Source organism: Balaenoptera musculus, chromosome 8, assembly GCF_009873245.2.
Source record: "Balaenoptera musculus isolate JJ_BM4_2016_0621 chromosome 8, mBalMus1.pri.v3, whole genome shotgun sequence".
In the NCBI taxonomy this organism is placed as follows: domain Eukaryota; kingdom Metazoa; phylum Chordata; class Mammalia; order Artiodactyla; family Balaenopteridae; genus Balaenoptera; species Balaenoptera musculus.
Genome location: NC_045792.1, coordinates 53666588 through 53687540, shown reverse-complemented (window position 1 = coordinate 53687540; position 20953 = coordinate 53666588). Strand labels below are relative to the sequence as shown.

At 38.8% G+C, this 20953-nt stretch overlaps 1 long non-coding RNA gene across 1 annotated transcript in view; it reads right to left on the bottom strand.

Moving 5' to 3' along the window:
• The window catches only part of LOC118898866, a 76162-nt gene that overhangs the window by 23735 nt on the left and 31474 nt on the right, over positions 1-20953 (bottom strand). The window contains exons 4-6 of the long non-coding RNA XR_005020844.1: positions 16292-16395; positions 15345-15418; positions 11163-11425 (exon numbers count right to left, since the gene is read on the bottom strand). This is a non-coding gene — a long non-coding RNA (uncharacterized LOC118898866). The remainder of the gene's footprint in view (positions 1-11162; positions 11426-15344; positions 15419-16291; positions 16396-20953) is intronic.

Here is a 20953-nt window from a genome sequence, read left to right as displayed (position 1 = left end):
GTGTCATCTATTATATTAGTACTGTATCATAACTGTCTCTTTAACTGTAGACACCTTGAAATAATGATTGTCTTTTTTTTTTCCCGTATCTCCAGGGTGTCAAAGTGACTGCAACACCTTAATAAATGTTAATGGAATGAATGAAGCATCTCACATGCCATGCTAATTAAGACTTTCCCTGGAAATGACAATAACCCAATTCAAACTAACTAAGGGAGGAAAAAAAGACAATTTGCTCATATTTAAATTATCCAGGAGTTAATCTTGCTTCTAGCACAGTTAGAACCAAAGGGTCAAATGGTTTAAGGACGACTTTCTTTTCAACTGTTTCCAGCGTTTCGGTTTTGTTGGCTCTCTCCATGTGAAGGGCACTGTAACCATCAGCAATCCAAGCTTCATAGCCAGCCACTTTATCAACTCAATGCTTTTTCTCCAACAGATCTGGCTGAAAAATGATGGCTAGAATTTAATGTGCCCAGCTAGAGTTATGTGCCCATCCATGTATTAACTTCTGTGTTCAAGGAAATGGGGTAATCCGACTGGCTAAGCCTGCTCACCCCATGTAGAAGAGAAGGGGCAGACCTACGCAAACAGACAGATTTCCTCAAAGTAAAGAGTATTCTTTTATAAGGAGGAGGGAAAAGGGATGCTGGGAAGGCAAAAATGCCAGATGCCCTGACATAGGCCAAAAGATGGTGCTCAACCTCATTAGTCCTGGACCACTCCAGACAATAAGAATCTGCCCAGAATTTAAAAAAAAAAAAAAGGAATTCCCTGGTGGTCCAGTGGTTAGGACTCTGCACTTTCACTGCCGAGGGTACACGTTCTATCCCTGGTCAGGGATCCCACAAGCAATGTCATGTGGCCAAATTTAAAAAAAAAAGAAGAAAAAAAAGAATCTGCCCAGTTTTAATAGGTCTTTTAAGAAAAATATCTTAATATTTCTAAGTAATTATACAGATATTTCAACCTCCTCACATGAGGCTCTTCCTCAAATCCAATCTAATCTAAATTCCTTGAGTTTCTAGTCAAAGTATTTTTCTTCTTGTTTGTAAAAGTTAAAAAATACAGCTAAGCAAATGCTTTACTCTGTAATCTAGTCTGAAGATGTTTTTGAGTAGGAGTTATTTTGTAGCCGAGCAGGACCCCATGCGGCCTTCCCAGAACAGGACCACCCCATCCCCCCAACATCCTCTCCCTGCCTCTTGTCCATAGAAAAACTTTAGCCTCCTTCCCTAAGTTTCAAAGAATAAATTTAATCAGAGAAGTGAGAAAATGCAGAAAGAAAGGAAAACAGTCAAGTAAGACAAAATAATAATAGTTTAGCCATTAAACAAAGTCAAGAACTTTTAGTTCCTCCTAAAGGGCTATAGATAATATTCTAAGCCATGTCCTTTGAGCTGTTTTGCAGATACTGATACCCCCACCAGGTGGAAGAAGTTAACTGGATGCTGCCCACAAGCATGTAGACCCCAGACCAGTTGGAACCAAAACGTTGATGATGTTGATTCCCAATTACCTTACCACCAACCAATCAGAAGAATGTCCATGAGCTGATCATACACCCCACAGCTCTCTTCCCTCCCCCATCTTTAAAAATCTTTCCCTGAACACAAGAGGGAGGGGATATGGGGATATATGTATACATATAGCTGATTCACTTTGTTATACAGCAGAAACTAACACAACATTGTAAAGCAACTATACTCCAATAAAGATGTTAAAAAAAAAAATCTTTCCCTGAAAGCCATTGGGGAGTTTGGGTCTTTTAAGCACTAGTTGCCTGGACTCCTTGCTTGGCCCCTGCAATAAATGCTGCCCTTTCCTTCACCACAACCTGGTGTCAGTAGATTGGCTTTACTGCATGCAGACGAGTGGACCCAAGTTTGGTTTGGTAACAATTTCATCAATATGGTGCTACCTGGAGTAGTATGGCAAGCAGAGTCCAGAGAAAAAGAAATCTGTGATCAATTTGTGATGTCTGCCTGCCCCAGGTTCTGGAAGGGAGAGGGGCCACACACTTGGCTGAATTTGCATCCCTGATTTTTGTAATCCTTCATCTAAAACAAAAAAAAATTTCTTCTTCCTTCACCCAGCACCCTTACTCAAACAGGGCAGGCATGTCAGGAAAAGTGGGATGTGGGCAACATGCTTGTTAAAATCTTCCAAGTTCCGATTTCAATCTTGAGATCTACTTACAGGACTAAAAATTATTCCTCAGTGAATCAGCAAAGGAATTGAGTGTGATTAGAAGTTTTTGGATGCAAAAGAACATTGCAAACTGCTCTATACTCTGCTTGGCTGTGCTGAGGTGCCACTTCAGGTGTTAGCAAAAAAAGAGAGGTGAGAGAGAAAGAACTGTCACACCCACCAACAGCCCTTCCTTTGGCCATGATCACATCATCCAAGGTGTGATCACTGACATCAGGTTGTTTTACCACATAGTGTGAGCTGACAACTAAAGAACAGCAAGTTAGTCTGTATTACAAAAACTTTTCCCATTTATTTGCTCCATTGACTTTCAAGGGTTAGGCTGAATTATCATCCAGAAGATTTCTATTTTGCCTGTTCCCACTACCTTTTTTTAATACAAAAAATTTCAAATAAATAAAATTGGAAAGAATATTATAAAAAATACCCATCATTCAGATTCAACAATTATTAGGATTTTGCCACACTTGCTTTATCTATCCTTCTCCTTTTTCTGTGGAAGTATTTTAAAGCAAACCCCAGCCCTCAGGACTTCCCTGGTGGTCCAGTGGTTAAGAATCTGTCTTCCAATGCAGGGGGTGTGGGTTCGATCCCTGGTTGGGGAACTAAGATCCCACATAACGTGGGGCAAATAAGCCTGTGCACTCTAGAGCCTATGCGTGACAACTAGAGAGCCCACGTGCTGCAACAACTGAGCCCACATGCTCTGGAGCCCATGCACCACAACTAGAGAGCCTGCATGCCACAACTAGAGAGCCCGCATGCCACAACTAGAGAGCCCGCATGTCACAACTAGAGAGCTCACGCACCGCAACGAAGAGCCGGCGTGCCACAACTAAGACCCGACACAGCTAAATAAATAAATTAATTAATTTTTTAAAAAATCCCAGTCCTCACTTTATTTCTTCTCTAGATACATCACTTCACGTCTCTCAAATATATGAAAGGATTGGTTCAAGATGGCAGGGTAGAAGGATATGCGCTCACTTCCTCTTGTGAGAGCACCAGAATCACAACTAACTGCTGAACAATCATTGATAGGAAGACACTGGAACTCACTAAAATAGACACCCCACATTCAAAGACAAAGGAGAAGCCACAGGGAGAAGGTAGGAGGGGCACAATCACAATAAAATCAAATCCCATAACCACTGGGTGGGTGACTCACAGACTGGAGAACAATTATGCCACAGAAGTCCACCCACTGGAGTGAAGGTTCTGAGCCCCACATCAGGCTTCCCAACCTGGGAGTCCGGCAATGGGAGGAGGAATTCCCAGAGAATTAGACTTTGAAGGTTAGCGGGATTTGATTGCAGGACTTCGACAGGACAGGGGCAAACAGAGACTCCACTCCTGGAGGGCACACACAAAGTAACGTGCACATGAAGACCCAGGGGGAAGGAGCAGTGACCCCATAGGAGACTGAACCAGACCTACCTGCTAGTGTTGGAGGGACTCCTGCAGAGGCGGGGGGTGGCTGTGGCTCACTGGGGGGACAAGGACACTGGCAGCAGAAGTTCTGGGAAGTACTCCTTGGTGTGAGTCCTCCCGGAGTCTGCCATTAGCGCCACCAAAGAGCCTGTAGGCTTCAGTGCTGGGTCGCCTCAGGCCAAACAACCAACAGGGAGGGAACTTAGCCCCACCCATCAGCAGACAAGCAGATTAAAGTTTTACTGAGCTCTGCCCACCAGAGCAACACACAGTTCTACCCACCACAAGTCCCTCCCATCAGGAAGCTTGCACAAGCCTCTTAGATAGCCTCATCCACCAGAGGGCAGACAGCAGAAGAAAAAAGAACTACAATCCTGTAGCCTGTGAAACGAAAACCACATTCACAGAAAGACAGACAAAATGAAAAGGCAGAGGACTATGTACCAGATGAAGGACAAGATAAAACCCCAGAAAAACAACTAAATGAAGTGGAGATAGGCAACCTTCCAGAAAAAGAATTCAGAATAATGAGAGTGAAGATGATCCAGGACCTTGGAAAAAGAATGGAGGCAAAGATTGAGAAGATGAAAGAAATGTTTAACAAAGACCTAGAAGAATTAAAGAAAAAACACGTAGAAGAATTAAAGAACAAACAAACAGAGATGAACAATACAATAACTGAAAAGAAAAGTACACTAAAAGGAATCAATAGCAGAATAACTGAGGCATAGAATGGATAAGTGACCTGGAAGATAGAATGGTGGAATTCACTGCCGCAGAACAGAATAAAGAAAAAAGAATGAAAAGAAATGAAGACAGCCTAAGAGAGAGCTGGGACAACATTAAACGCATCAACATTCACATTATAGGGGTCCCAGAAGGAGAAGAGAGAGAGAAAGGACCAGAGAAAATATTTGAAGAGATTATAGTCAAAAACTTCCCTAACATGGGAAAGGAAATAGCCACTGAAGTCCAGGAAGCGTAGAGAGTCCCAGGCAGGATAAACCCAAGGAGAAACATGCTGAGACACATAGTAATCAAATTGACAAAAATTAAAGACAAAGAAAAATTATTAAAAGCAACAAGGGAGGATTTCCCTGGTGGCCCAGTGGTTAAGAGTCCGCCTGCCAATGCAGGGGACATGGGTTCAAGCCCTGGTCTGGGAAGATCCCACATGCCATGGAGCAACTAAGCCTGTGCACCACAACTACTGAGCCTGTGCTCTAGAGCCTGTGAGCCACAACTACCGAGCCTGTGTGCTGCAGCTACTGAAGCCTGCATGCCTAGAGCCTGTGCTCTGCAACAAGAGAAGCCACCACAAGGAGAAGCCCATGCACCACAACGAAGAGTAGCCCCCACTCACCACAACTAGAGAAAGCCCGCACATAGCAATGAAGACCCAATGCAGCCAAAATTGAATTAAAAAAAAAAAAAGCAACAAGGGAAAAACAACAAATAACATACAAGGGAACTCCCATAAGGTTAATGCTGACTTCTCAGCAGAAACTCCACAAGCCAGAAGGGAGTGGCATGATATATTTAAAGTGATGAAAGGGAAGAACCTACAACCAAGATTACTCTACCCAGCAAGGATCTCATTCAGATTCGACAGAGAAATCAAAAGCTTTACAGACAAGCAAAAGCTAAGAGAATTCAGCACCACCAAACCAGCTCTACAACAAATGCTAAACGAACTTCTCTAAGTGGGAAACACAGGAGAAGAAAAGGACCTACAAAAACAAACCCAAAACAATTAAGAAAATGGTAATAGGAACATATATATCAATAATTACCTTAAATGTGAATGGATTAAATGCTCCAACCAAAAGACACAGGCTTGCTGAATGGATACAAAAACAAGACCCATATATATGCTGTCTACAAGAGACCCACTTCAGACCTAAGGATACATACAGACTGAAAGTGAGGGGATGGAAAAAGATATTCCATGCAAATGGAAATCAAAAGAAAGCTGAAGTAGCAATACTCATATCAGATAAAATAGACTTTAAAATAAAGAATGTTACAAGAGACAAGGAAGGACACTACATAATGATCAAGGGATCAATCCAAGAAGAAGATATAACAATTATAAATATATATGCACCCTCGATACAAAAGGCAAATGCTAACAGCCATAAAAGAGGAAATTGACAGTAACACAATAATAGTGGCGGACTTTAACACCTCACTAACACCAATGAACAGATCATTCAGACAGAAAATTAATAAGGAAACACAAGCTTTAAATGACACAATAGACCAGATAGACTTAATTGATATTTATAGGACATTCCATCCGAAAACAGCAGATTACACGTTCTTCTCATGTGCACACAGAACATTCTCCACGATAGATCACATATTGGGTCACAAATCAAGCCTCAGTAAATTTAAGAAAACTGAAATCATATCAAGCATCTTTTCTGACCACAATGTTATAAGATTAGAAATCAATTACAGGGGAACAAAACGTAAAAAACACAAGCACGTGGAGGCTAAACAATATGTTACTAAATAACCAAGAGATCACTGAAGAAATCAAACAGGAAATCAAAAAATACCTAGAGACAAATGACAATGAAAACACGATGATCCAAAACCTATGGAATGCAGCAAAAGCAGTTCTAAGAGGGAAGTTTATAGCAATACAATCCTACCTCAAGACACAAGAAAAATCTCAACTAAACAATCTAACCTTATACCTAATGGAATTAGAGAAAGAAGAACAAACAAAACCCAAACTTAGTAGAAGGAAAGAAATCATAAAGATCAGAGCAGAAATAAATGAAATAGAAACAAAGAAAACAATATCAAAAATGAATAAAACTAAAAGCTGGTTCTTTGAGAAGATAAACAAAATTGATAGACCTTTAGCCAGACTCATCAAGAAAAAGAGGGAGAGGACTCAAATCAATAAAATTAAAAATGAAAAAGGAGAAGTTAAAATGGACACCACAGAAATACAAAGCATCATAAGAGACAACTACAAGCAACTCTATGCCAAAAAAATGGACAACCTGGAAGAAATGGACAAATCCTTAGAAAGTTATAACCTTCCAAGACTGAACCAGGAAGAAATAGAAATATGAACAGACCAATCACAAGTAATGAAATTGTAACTGATTAAAAATCTTCCAACAAACAAAAGTCCAGGACCTGATGGCTTCACAGGTGAATTCTATCAAACATTTACAGAAGAGCTAACAACCATCCTTCTCAAACTCTTCCAAAAAATTGCAGAGGAAGAAACACTCCCAAACTCAGTCTACAAGGCCAGCATCACTCTTATACCCAAACCAGACAAAGATACTACAAAAAAAGAAAATTACAGACCAATATCACTGATGAATATAGATGTAAAAATCCTCAACAAAATACCAGCAAACAGAATCCAACAACACATTAAAAGGATCATACACCATGATCAAGTGGAATATGTCCCAGGGATGCAAGGATTCTTCAGTATATGCAAATCAATCAATGTGATACACCATATTAACAAATTGAAGAATAAAAACCATATGATCATCTCAATAGATGCAGAAAAAGCTTTTGACAAAATTCAACACCCACTTATGCTAAAAACTCTCTAGAAAGTGGGCATAGAGGGAACATACCTCAACATAACAAAGGCCATCTATGACAAACCCACAGCAAACATCATTCTCAATAGTGAAAAACTGAAAGCATTTCCTCTAAGATCAGCAACCAGACAAGGATGTTCACTCTCGCCACTATTATTCAACAAAGTTTTGGAAGTTCTAGCCATGGCAATCAGAGAAGAAAAAGAAATAAAAGGAATCCAGATTGGAAAAGAAGAAATAAAACTGTCACTGTTTGCAGATGACATGATACTATACATAGAGAATCCTAAAGATGCCACCAGAAAACTACTAAAGCTAATCAATGAATTTGGTAAAGTTGCAGAGTACAAAATTAATGCACAGAAATCTCTTGCATTCCTATCCACTAACAATGAAAGATCAGAAAGAGAAATTAAGGAAACAATCCCATTCACCATTGCAACAAAAAGAATAAAATACCTAGGAATAAACCTACCTAAGGAGGTAAAAGACCTGTACTCAGAAGACTGTAAGACACTGATGAAAGAAATCAAAGATGACACAAACAGATGGAGAGATATACCATGTTCTTGGATTAGAAGAATCAATATTGTGAAAATGACTCTACTACACAAAGCAATCTATAGATTCAAGCAATCCCTATCAAATTACCATGGCATTTTTTATAGAACTAGAACAAAAAATCTTAAAATTTGTATGGAAACACAAAAGACCCTGAATAGCCAAAGCAATCCTGAGGGAAAAAAAGAGGAGCTGGCAGAATCAGACTCCCTGACTTCAGACTATACTACAAAGTTACAGTGATCAAGACAATATGGTACTGGCACAAAAATAGAAATATAGATCAATGGAACAGGATAGAAAGCCCAGAGATAAACCCACGCACATATGTTCAACTAATCTATGACAAGGGAGGCGAGGCTATACAATAGAGAAAAGACAGTCTCTTCAATAAGTGGTGCTGGGAAAACTGGACAGCTACATGTAAGAGAATGAAATTAGAACACTCCTTAACACCATACACAAAAATAAACTCAAAATGGATTAAAGACCTAAATGTAAGACTGGACACTATAAAACTCTTAGAGGAAAACATAGGAAGAACACTCTGACATAAATCACAGCAAGATCTTTCTTAATCCACCTCCTAGAGTAATGGAAATAAAAACAAAAATAAACAAATGGGACCTAATGAAACTTCAAAGCTTTTGCACAGCAAAGGAAACTATAAACAAGACGAAAAGAAAACCCTCAGAATGGGAGAAAATATTTGCAAACAAATCAATGGATAAAGGATTAATCTCCAAAATATATAAACAGTTCATGCAGCTCAATATTAAAAAAACAAACAACCCAATTAAAAAATGGACAGAAGACCTAAATAGACATTTCTCCAAAGAAGACATACAGATTGCCAACAAACACATGAAAGGATGCTCAACATCACTAATCATTAGAGAAATGCAAATCAAAACTACCATGAGGTATCACCTCACACTGGTTAGAATGGGCATCATCAGAAAATCTACAAACAACAAATGCTGGAGAGAGTGTGGAGAAAAGGGAACTCTCTTGCACTGCTGGTGGGAATGTAAATTGATATAGCCACTATGGAGAACAGTATGGAGATTACTTAAAAAACTAAAAATAGAATTACCATATGACCCAGCAATCACACTACCGGGCATATACCCAGAGAAAACCATAATTCAAAAAGACACATGCACCCCAATGTTCATTGCAGCACTATTTACAATAGGCAGGTCATGGAAGCAACCTAAATGCCCATCGACAGATGAATGGATAAAGAAGATGTGGTACATATATACAATGGAATATTACTCAACCATAAAAAGGAAAGAAATTGGGTCATTTGTAGAGACATGGATGGACCTATAGTCTGTCATACAGAGTGAAGTAAGTCAGAGAGAGAAAAACAAATATCGTATATTAACGCATATATGTGAATCTAGAAAAATGGTAGAGATGAATCAGTTTGCAAGGCAGAAATAGAGACACAGATGTAGAGAACAAACGTATGGACACCAAGGGGGGAAAGCGGGTGGGGGTGGTGGTCGTGGGATGAATTGGGAGATTGGATTGACATGTATACACTAATATGTATAAAGAAGATAACTAATAAGAACCTGCTGTATAAAATAAATAAATAAATAAATAAAATAAAAAAAAAAGAACCTGAAGGTTTTGGGTTTTTATTTTTAAATAAAATAAAATAAAATATATGAATATTTTCTTATATAGCCATAGTGCCAGTAATACACCTAACAATAGTAGTAATTCCTTGATATCATCTGATTCTTAGACCATTTTCAAAGTTCCCTAATATCTAAAGAAATATATTTCTTATAGTTGGCTCCTTAGAATCAGGATCCAGGTGAGGTCCACACACTGCACTTGATGGTTATGTCTTTTGAGTCTTTTATAATCTAGAACAGTTTCTCCCCACCTTGCCCCAAGTTTTTATTTTTCTTTATGCCATTGACTTCTTGATTAAACTAGTTCAATTGTTCTATAGACTATCCTATATTCTGAATTTATCCATTTATGTCCTTGTGGCATCACTTAAACCTGAGCCTCTACCTCCTGTATTTCATGTAAACTGGAGGTTAGTTCTAAAAGGCTTGTTAGATTCAGGTTCTGTTTTCCATAAGGGGGCATCTCAAGAAGCACATATTTTCTGGTAGTCCCACTCTTAGGGAAGTTAAGATTGATCAGCAGATTCAGGTGGTGTCAGCTAGATCTCTCCACTGTAAAGTTCTCCATAAGCTGTTTTTCTAGGGAAGTGCCAAGATGTCAGAGTAGGAAGATCCTGAGGTCACTTCCTCCCCAAGGCACACCAAATTGCCACTATTTACAGAGCAACTATTGATGAGAACTACTTGAAGACTAGCAGAAAAGATCTTCTACAACTAAAGATATAAAGAAGGAACCACAATTAGACAGGTAGGAGGGGTGGAGTCGCATTATACTCAAGACACATACCCCCAGGTGGGAAACCCACAAATGGGAGGTTAATTACAATTGCAGAGGTTCTCCCCAAGGAGGAAGTGGTCTGAGCCCCTGCCCAGGGGTCTTGCAACAAGAAGATGGGGCCACCTGAACGTTTGGCTTTGAAGGCCAGTGGGGCTTACTTTCAAGAGAGCCAGAGGGCTCTAGGCAATGGAGACTCCGCTCTTAAAGGGCACACACAAAATCTCACATGCTCCGAAATGCAGGGACACAGCTCTACCCACCAGCAGGCCAGCTGTGCAGTTAGCTACTTAGCCTGTGAAATCCCAGGACTGGTGCCCACCAGCTGGTGGGCCCCTCCAGGCCCTGGGACTAATAAGCTATAGGCAGGACTCCAAAATGGTGCCTGCCAGCACCAGTGGCCTCTTGATAGAATGAGCTCCCAAAAAAGTGATGTGAGGAGAAAACCTACAACCAAAAATACCCAGCAAGGCTATCATTCAGAGTTGAAGGAGAGATAAAGAGTTTTACAGACCAGCAAAAGCTAAAAGAGTTCAGCATCATGAAACGGGCTTGAAGCCTCTCATCTAATGCTTTCATCCTTTATTGATCTTTGCCTTAAATTATATCATTAGGATTATAAAATGGTGATTTTTCTAATTCTGTCATTCCTTTCACATTTATTAGCTGGGAATTGTGTGTAAGGAAGAACATTTCCTCATTAATTAGGGCTACTTGGTCATCCTGAAATGCAGATTGAATTGGAAAAGCAGGATAATGCTTACTTATTTCTCTTAAATTGCCAGTTTTCAGAGTAAGGTCTGTGACCTACTTACCACCAATATTACCCAAGAGTTTGTTAATTTGTTAAGACACTCCTCCACCCCACCCACCCATGAACTCATTAGGTCTTTGCATATTCTATGTATTTCAATCAAATTCAATCACTACTTTTTTACATACTTGAATTATCCCATCTTTGACCATTTGGAGCCCCTTCATGTTGGCTCTTGAGTCCTTTTGATAAAACCCACCGATCTTTGGTAACTTCATAGTTTTGGGCTCCTCAAGATGTGTAAACCTTATCTTGTACATATACTGCCCCAAACTTGGAATCAGCCATGGAAGATCCTGGTTCTTTTAAATGCCGAATGTCATTCAGGGACCACAATCTGGGCACTAGAGGTTGCCCATTGTCCATGGGGTTTTAATGCTTCTAGGCCTTTCTGAAAAGTATAGAAATAGAAGAAAAAAATCATAAGCATATACTGATATTTCTAATTCAAATTTAATATTAAAATCTATTTAGGGACTTCCCTGGTGGCGCAGTGGTTAAGATCCTCCTGCCAATACATGGGACACAGGTTTGAGCCTTCGTCCAGGAAGATCCCACATGCTGCAGAGCAACTAAGCCCGTGCGCCACTACTGAAGCCCGTGCGCCTAGAGCCCCTGCTCCACAACAAGAGAAGCCACTGCAATGAGAAGCCCACGCACCGCAACGAAGAGTAGCCCCTGCTCGCCACAACTAGAGAAAACCCTGCGCACAGCAACGAAGACCCAACGCAGTCAAAAATAAATAAATAAATTTATTTAAAAAAAAAAAAAGATCTGAACTCCTCAGTCTGGCATTTAAAGCCCTCCCAATCCTGTTCAAAATAAATAAATAAATAAAATCTATTTATATTAATGCCTTTGATTTTATATTTCTCTTCTCTTACACTAAAAATCTTGGTTCCTAATAACATTAACATAATTACTTATTACTTTGTGCTACACTACATAAAAAATAGTTTCAAAATACTAATGTAAAGACCTACTAGTGACATAACTATTGAGTGAAGTGTTAGATTTCTTTGCAGCTCTATTCTCCCTTAAAATATATTCCACTATGTATGTACAGCAAATATACCATATTGTAGTCACTTGAAATAATTGTCTTCTCTGTGCAGCTACATAATTAACTTCATATACAGTTAAGTTCATTGTTTTTGGTTTGTTTTAAAATCTTAGGAATTGTCCTTTTAAATTAAATTTAATTTTGAATGCATAAAACACATTTTTATGATTCCAAAGTCAAAAACGCATAATAAATATATTCAGAAAAGTCTCTTTTCCATCCTTGTCTCCTCTGCCCTGTATTATGTTGAATTGTATGAAATTGCCAAAGATTAACCATTTTATTAGCAAAAATGGCAATTTCTGTGGTTGAACCATAAATATATCCCCACCTTTCTTACAGAAAAGACAGGTGCTATACATATTATTCTCTACTTTGCTTTTTTCACTTATATATTCTAGAGATCATTCCTTCCCCTTCATTCAGGTGCATTGTCTTCCATGTGTGTATTGAAGTTCCACGATTTTTATTCAACCAAACCTCTATTACTGAACATTTGGATAGTTTCCAATCTTTTGCTATTAAAAATAATGCCTCCACAAATAACCTTGTATGTCATTCCATATTATAACTCAGTCCATATTTTAATTAGAAGATATAAGGCCACCCTATCTATAAGTGACCACCCCATGCCATGCCCAGCCTAAGTCATTCATTCTGGTAAACATTTGTCCTGGTCTTGTGGTACCCACTGCCTTTTGAACACCCTTCTGATGTTAGGAGAATTTTCCCTTTCTGAGTCCCACTAAGTTAGAAGGCAAAATACTCATTCCCGTTCCCCTCCTTTGCAGTTAGGACACAGGCATGTGACTTGTGCTCCTCTAATCAGATGCATTTGTGTGAGATTCTGGTGAAGAAAGTGGCAGTGAGAGGGGAAAGGCTGCACGGTGCACTCCTTTTGCTGGTGAGGCGGGTAGCAGAGCTATGTGGTTTGGGGAAACTGGAATGGTCTGTAAGGTTGAGTTCCTGGTACAGAAGTAGCACTGATGCCTTTGGCAGCAGTGGCTGCGGTCAAATTGAGTTCCTGGCAGCATATAGTTACTGAGTGGTGACAGGGCATTGGCCTCAGTGTGCTTATTAGGCCAGCTGTGCTACTAATTTGGGGGGATTTTCTTGGAAACTTAGCCTCAAAATTGTTTCCTCCAGTCTTCCCAACAATTCTATGAGTTACCCAATATCCTTTAAATAAATCCCTTTTCTGCCTAATCTGCCAGCATCAGCTTCTGTCACTTGTGGCCAGGAAATAATTTATGCAGCAGATCCTGGGAGTCAGAGAGGGTAAAGTTTTAGCTACCACAGGGGCCTGATCATCCTCTGACTTGCACTTTCACCCTTCTTCCTTCCTCCTAAGAGTGCTTGTGAGTTCAGGGACAGAAGGTCTGTGGTCTAACAAAATTAACTGGGTCATGAGGGGCCCAGAAGCTCTCCTGCAGGAAGCTCCTTTGAAAGTAGTCAGTCATAAGAAGTAGAAAGTGTTTTCCTGATTGCTAGAAGAGAAGAAGAAAGACAGATGTCAGTGGTGGGAAGGAGGTCAGCAGTGGCCCAGCAGAGCTCCTGGGGTCAACAGAGCAGAAGGATGGTGAAACCAACAGACAGAACAGAGGGACTAAATGTGAGGAATCTTACCCTCACTCTTAAAGTTTCTCAAGTGAATAATTGGGGCAGGAGATCTAGAGAAAAAAATACAACTTCCAGATCATATGATATTGCTTATAGGTGGAATCTAAAAAAATGGTACAAATGAACTTATTTACAAAACAGAAATGGAGTCACAGATGTAGAAAACAAACTTATGGTTACCAAAGAGGAGGGTGAGGGAGGGATAAATTGGGAGTTTGGGATTAGCAGATACAAACTACTATATATAAAATAGATAACAAATAAGGACCTACTGTATAGCACAGGGAACTCTGCTCAATACTCTGTAATGACCTATATGGGAAAAGAATCTAAAAAAGAGTGGACATATGTATATGTATAACTGATTCACTTTGCTGTATACCTGAAACTAACACAGCATTGTAAATCAGCTATACTCCAATAAAAATTTTTTAAAAAAGAAGATAGAGTCTAAAGAATCTCGACTTGGTGTCATCTTGTGAGTGGACCCATCCAGACCCAGTGACAATCTAGACAAGACCATGTGTATTAAAGCTACTAAACTATTGTCTCTCATAGATGGTAACTATTTCCCCCACCCAGTTTATCATCTGTCCTTTCATTTTGTGTTTGTTGACCAAAAAGTTTTAACAGCATATATTTGATTTTATTGATAACTTTTCTTTGTGATATTTTCCATTGCTTTTATGTTTAGGTAACATATTCCCTTTCCAAAAATATGTTCAATATTATATTTTATTTCAGTTTTTTATGGTTTTATTTATTCATATGTAACGCTTTATTCCATCTAGAACTCATCTTGGTATATGGTGTGATCACCATGTGTCTCAGTGGTTGGATAAAGCTGACAGGATTAAAAAAGGCAACATTAGACATGATTTGCAAATTAAAAGAATGTTGTGTAATAATGAGATACAGTTTTGTACCTTAAAAATTATCAGGTGTTAAAAAAAACCTAGTGAAGGTGAGCATGAAGGAAAATGGCACACTTAAAGCGCTGTTTTCAACTTATCCATTCTGTTAAGAGCCTTTAGTTAAATAAATAACAAGCAAGGTAAGAAAAAAAAAGAAAAAGAGGGAACCTATTAATTAAAGAAAACTTATACAACCCAATACAAATGTGGACTTTAACTCATGATTCAAATAAGCCAACTTTAAAAAAAAGAGACAGTTGGAATTTGAGCACTGACTGTATATTTAATGACTGTAAAGAATAAAACTCCTTATTTTGTTAGTTGTAATAATTATGGATATGTTTTTAAACAAGTTCTTATCTTTTAGAGATACATACAAAAAGATCTGAAGTCTTGGATTTACTTCAAAATAATGCAGTGGTCGAGAAGAGGAAAGGATATAAATGAGACAAGATTGGCTGTAAGTTGTTAATTGTTGACGTTGGGTGGTAGGTATATGAGGGTTTCTTATACTACCCTTTCTATTTTTACATACATTAATATTTGGATTTTTCCATAATAAAAAGTGAAAAAAATGGAGATAAAAAAACATAGTGGCAATGACGCAGCAGGGGGAATTGTTAAATATTCCCAGTTAGGTAATGAAGCTCCAGTTTCTCGGAGTGGCACAATTGGGCCAGATCATGGCCTCACCTAAGCTGACTGCAACTTACCAGTGTCCATGGAATTTCAAAAACAGCAAATCTTTACTGAGAGACTTCTGTATGTCAGGTCCAATGTCCTTCCACTGTGAAGCAGAAAGAGATGTGCAAAGTACCATTTACAAAAATAGTATAATGAAATCATTGCTCCCACAAAAAGTCCATAAGAGTCATCTAAAATAAACATATGTCATTTGTGGAATTTTTAAAATACATTTTTATTAAGAAAAGAATAAAACAATCAGACCATGTCATATTGCCATTTAAAATGGTCCACAAATTTTCTAATTGTCATCAGGACAAAGCTCCTTAGCCAGACCTACCTCAAGCCCCGACCCTGTCTCCTTCCCCAGCCCCATCTCCTGCTTGTCATCCCCACACAATTTAAACTTCAGCCACAGGAAGGAACTTGCAGTTCCCAGAACATATCTCATGGAGTTTATGCTCTCCTGGGGAAGTTTCATTCATTCATTCAACAGCATTCATTGGTCTCCTCATCTGGCCTGGGCCCTATGCCATGCTCCGTCTCATCACCACCAGGTCTGCCTTTATCCCCCATCAGTTCATTCTTCCAGCCTCAACTTACTTGTTTGTTTACATGTTTCTCTGAGAAACATTCTTTGAACCACTCAACCTGAACGAGATGCCCCTCTTCTGTACTTTCTATATATGAGGGTATATGGCGGGCAGCAGGGGAGGAAAGGGGGCATGTCTTACTTCTCCCACTAGACTTTGAGTGCAGGGATAAAATCCTATTTAGGCACAGTATGTAGTTTAAGGCCTGAGTTGTATTAGAAGATCAATAAATGCTTGTGGAATGAGTGAATGAATGAATGAAGCTTCCCAACTAGCATGTAAACCTACAAAGGCAAGAATTTTTGTTGTTTTGTTCTGCTTTATCCTTAGCACCTAGGACAATACCTGGCACATTAAATATTTGTCAAAATAATTAAAGTTACCTGTCAAAGAAAAACAAACAAGGAGTTGTACATTAAGTCTCATGTGCAAACTGTCCATTTGTTGTGGTCGACCCATCTGTCGTTGGCAAAAGACTGATTCAGGACTGAAAAAGGAATTAGAGACAAAAAGTGTTCTGGAGGTCAGATGCAATGAATTGAGTTAGTACCTTGTATTTAAAACCTAACTCTAAGTCCAAGAAAGACTGGGACATTTTTTTTTTTTACATGCATTGTTTTAGAAGTCACTAAGCAAAATGTTGATTGTACTTCACCTAAAAAAAAAAGTCAGCATTTTTGGGGCTTAAGTAGATTCTCATCTGACACAGGTCATTTTCTATGTGCCCATATCGCCTATGGAGCTGGAGAAATATATCCAGCAATGGGGTAGCACATGATCTCCTACATCTGGAACAGCTGGGACCCAAGGAAAGCCATACGTCATGAATGATATCACCCTTATTGATCTAACTTTTAAAAGACAATGGAATAATTTCTTCTTGCCCAAACCTTACTACAGTGGTTTGGACCAGCAACTCCAAAGCGGGATGATGGGAGGGCTGCATGGACAAAGGACAATTGTTGAACTCCCACAGCAGAAGGATGGTTTACAAAGTGATCTTTCTTAGGAGTTCTGCCTGGGACTATTGTACACCACATGGCAGGTGCTCTGACATAAGTAAGGCCAAATTGGATTCCATTTGGATTTCTTTTCTTTTTGAAAGCATCCTTCTCTAGAATTGTCCTCTCTAAAAGTCACTAGAACAACAGGGGGGGGAAAGTGAGATCTTGAACTCCCCAGGGAATCAAGGCAGACATTCCTTCCCCTTTCTTTACTCATCACTTTTCCATGGCTGCCATTCACTGGGACCTCATTTGAGAGGAGGTTTTATTTCCCTGCTTTCTCTCAGGATTCTGCCTCAAATAATGTTCACTGGCTTTTCACAAAGAAAACTAGGACTCCCATTTATTTAATCCAATACACCACTACATTCCACCTTGAAAACAGTATGCAGTGCATTATCCTCTAACAGGAACAAATAGCAGAATGGAGCTTGACTATTTTCCATGAGGCTGATTTTTGCTAATCAAACACATTTATTCTCTGAACACTTTCAGTGCCTGTTGAGAAATAAGTGGTACCAGAAAGGACATATCTTCCAGAATGCAACTTAGAAATATATAGAAAATAGATAATATTGAGGTCTTCATGTGAAAATAACTCAGTAACTTGTAGAAGGGCAGTTGGACCATTTTGTAATACCATCAAGATATGCACTACACACACTCTTCCACCTAACAATTCTGTAGGATTCTATCTCACAGAAACGCTCATACCTGGGAGTAAAGGCATATGAATGGCACACTGATTGAATCACATGTAAGCACCACATGAACTGACAAAAAGAGACACACTATATATTGTAACATGATAAAAGTAAATTGCCAAATAATATGTAATATAAGATTCCATTTTTGTTTTAAAAAAACCCACACTGTATGTATGTAGATGCATATTCCTATATATATTTATAGATGTAAAGAAAAGTCCAGAAAGATACCAACACCAAACTGCTAACAGTGATTCCTTCCTCTGTAGAGTAAAATTGGGGGAGTATTACTTAAATTTATTTTTAAAAAACAATAAAGGAAATAACTGGATTAGTATAAGGTAGTTAACATTCACAGAGTATTTATTCTGTGAGGGGCACGTGATGGACACTCTGTATATCATCTAACTCATTCTGCAAATCTTCTGAAGTAGGTATTATTATCCCTGTTTGCGGATGAGAAAACAGATTCTGAGAAGTGAGTAACTTGCCCAACCTAACAGGGTTAGTAAGTAGCAGAGCTGGAATTCAAACCCAGGACTTTCTGACTCCAAGGCCCAAGATCTTCTCATTGGTCCAACAATGCCATCTCCTGTGACATAGTCTTGGCTCAGTAGATGGGCTTATAAACATTGCCACATGGCTGTTGAATGTTAGGTTTATTCTTTACAACTTTTTCTTATGGAAATTTTCAAACATACACGAGAGGGGAAGTAATAGTATAATGAATCCATGTGCCCATTATCATCCAGAGTCAACAATTATTAATATTCTGCATTATTGTTTCATCTACCCCAATACACACTTTTTAGGAAGCATTTAAATGCAAATTCAAGACATCATATCATTTCACCATTAACATTTCAATCTCTGAATATAAGAACTTAAATAAGAACATAATGGTGTGTTGTAAATCAACTATACCTCAATAAAATAAAAAATAAACTTTAGAAAAAAGAACAATGGTGTGATAATCACTGTTATCAAACATAATAGTTCACAATAATTCCTTAATAATATCAACACCCAATCCATGTAAATTTTCCTAGGTTGTCTCAAAAATATCTTTTTGCTTATTCAAAATTTATGTCTCAAATCTGTCTCCTTGAATTCTGATTTTCCCCTCCCTTTTTCTTCATACAACTTATTCATTGAAGAAATTGTCATTTGTCTTATAGAATTTCTCATCTTTTTTTTTTTTGGCCACACCATTGCATCATGCAGGGTCTTAGTTCCCTGACCAGGATTCGAACCTGTGTCCCCTGCATTGGAAGCACACAGTCTTAACCACTGGACCGCCAGGGAAGTCCCAAATTTCTCATCTTCTTGACTTGATTTCTCATACCTCAATGGGGTCATTTAACATGCTCCTCTTTCCTTTATATTTCTCACAACATGATGATTAGAGACGTTAAATTCAGCTTCAATTCTTTCAGCAAGACTGTTTCTTAAGCAGTGTACTTCCTACTGCATCTTATCAGGAGGCAATTAATGTCTGACTGTCCCACTTTTAGTAAATGGTAAGATTGAACAGTGGATTCAGGGGCTGCCAGCCTGATACATATGTTCCTCGTCAACATTTTACCTAATAGTTTTAGCAGCCATTGATCATTTTTTTGCCTAGATCCATGATTTCATTAGGAGCTTAGGTTCATTTAAAATCCTATAAGACTTAGGTATTTTTAAAAACCATCCTGAGATAGCAATACTATACTTAGTTTTGAGTCAAGGTATCAAAAAAAAAAATCTCTTTTTATCTATTACCTATCATGTTTTTTTTGTTTTTGTTTTTGGATTTTTTTTTTTATAAATTTATTTATTTATTTATATTTATTTTTGGCTGTGTTGGGTCTTCGTTTCTGTTCAAGGGCTTTCTCCAGTTGCGGCAAGCGGGGGCCACTCTTCATCGCGGTGCGCGGGCCCCTCACCATCGCGGCCTCTCCTGTTGGGAGCACAGGCTCCAGACGTGCAGGCTCAGCAGTTGCGGCTCACGGGCCCAGTTGCTCCGTGGCACGTGGGATCCTCCCGGACCAGGGCCCGAACCCGTGTCCCCTGCATTGGCAGGCGGACCCCCAACCACTGCGCCACCAGGGAAGCCCATGTTTTTGGATTTTTTTTTTTGCAAGAGTAATTGAGTTTTTAGGCATTTTCCTAAAACCATCAGTATTCTGCAACCCTCTATCCCCCATGTGGGACCATTTTGCTAATTAGATTGACATTTTTATTAACCTATCATTCAGAATTTTTATCATACTTCAATTCCTAAATAATTCATAAAAAGTAAGAAGAAAAAGAAAAGATATCCTCTTCCTCTATGATAAATACCATAGTAGGCCAGTTAAACATCTCTGAATCATTTTCAATTCCATGCCCAGGGTAACTACCTGTTTACATTAGAAAAGGTTGTTATTTTCAGTGATTTTAAGTCTGTTCTTATTCATTCTACCTTCATTGTGGCTTCTGTCCTGGGCCAACTTTTGAAGCTAAAGAGAGGAAAGGCCCAGGCCTGGTCCTCCAAAGATTCACAATCACCTACACTGATAAAATAAAGAAATGTCCAGAAGGTTCTTGGGGTATAAGGGAAGAGGTACCCAAGACTATGAAATCAGGGAAAGCTTCTCAAAGGAGGAGATGTTTAGCTGAGTTTTGAAGGTTGAGTGGAAACTAACTAGGGGAAGGGCATTCCAAGAAAAGCAAAGCCATACAAAGGCAGGAAAGAATAGGCCCTTTCAGAGCACTGCACATGGTTTTGTATGGCTGGAGAATAAGGTTTATAGGAAGGGGTGGCTGTGGCGGAGCAGCAGCAGGGCCAGGACGTGAAGAGCCTTGTTTGCCATGCTACAGAGTTAGGAAGTCCCTGAAGGATTTTAAGCAGAAGAGTGACGGAGTCTGATCTATGTTGTATGTTTTTCTCCTCAGTAGATTTTTTTCTCTTTTTTTTTGTTGAGGTGAAATTCATATAACATAAAATTAATCATTTAAAGTGAACAACTCAGTGGCCTTTAGTACATTCACAATGTTGTACAACCACTACCTCTATCTAGTTCTAAAACATTTTCATCTCCCCAAAAGGAAACCCACACCCATTAAGCAGTCACTTCCCATTCCTCCCTTCCTGCAGCCCCTGGCAACCACCAGTCAGCTTTCTGGTAGATTTACGTATTCCCTCAGTACACTCTTATTTCTAAAAATTATATAAGTAATATGGATGCATTATAGAAGAATCAAAATACAGGTGAGCAAAAGAGGAAAATAAATAATGCTCATAATTTTAGCATCTTAAGTAACTTTTGCATACTGTGTATCCTTCTAAAGAATTTTCTCTTGAGTTTCT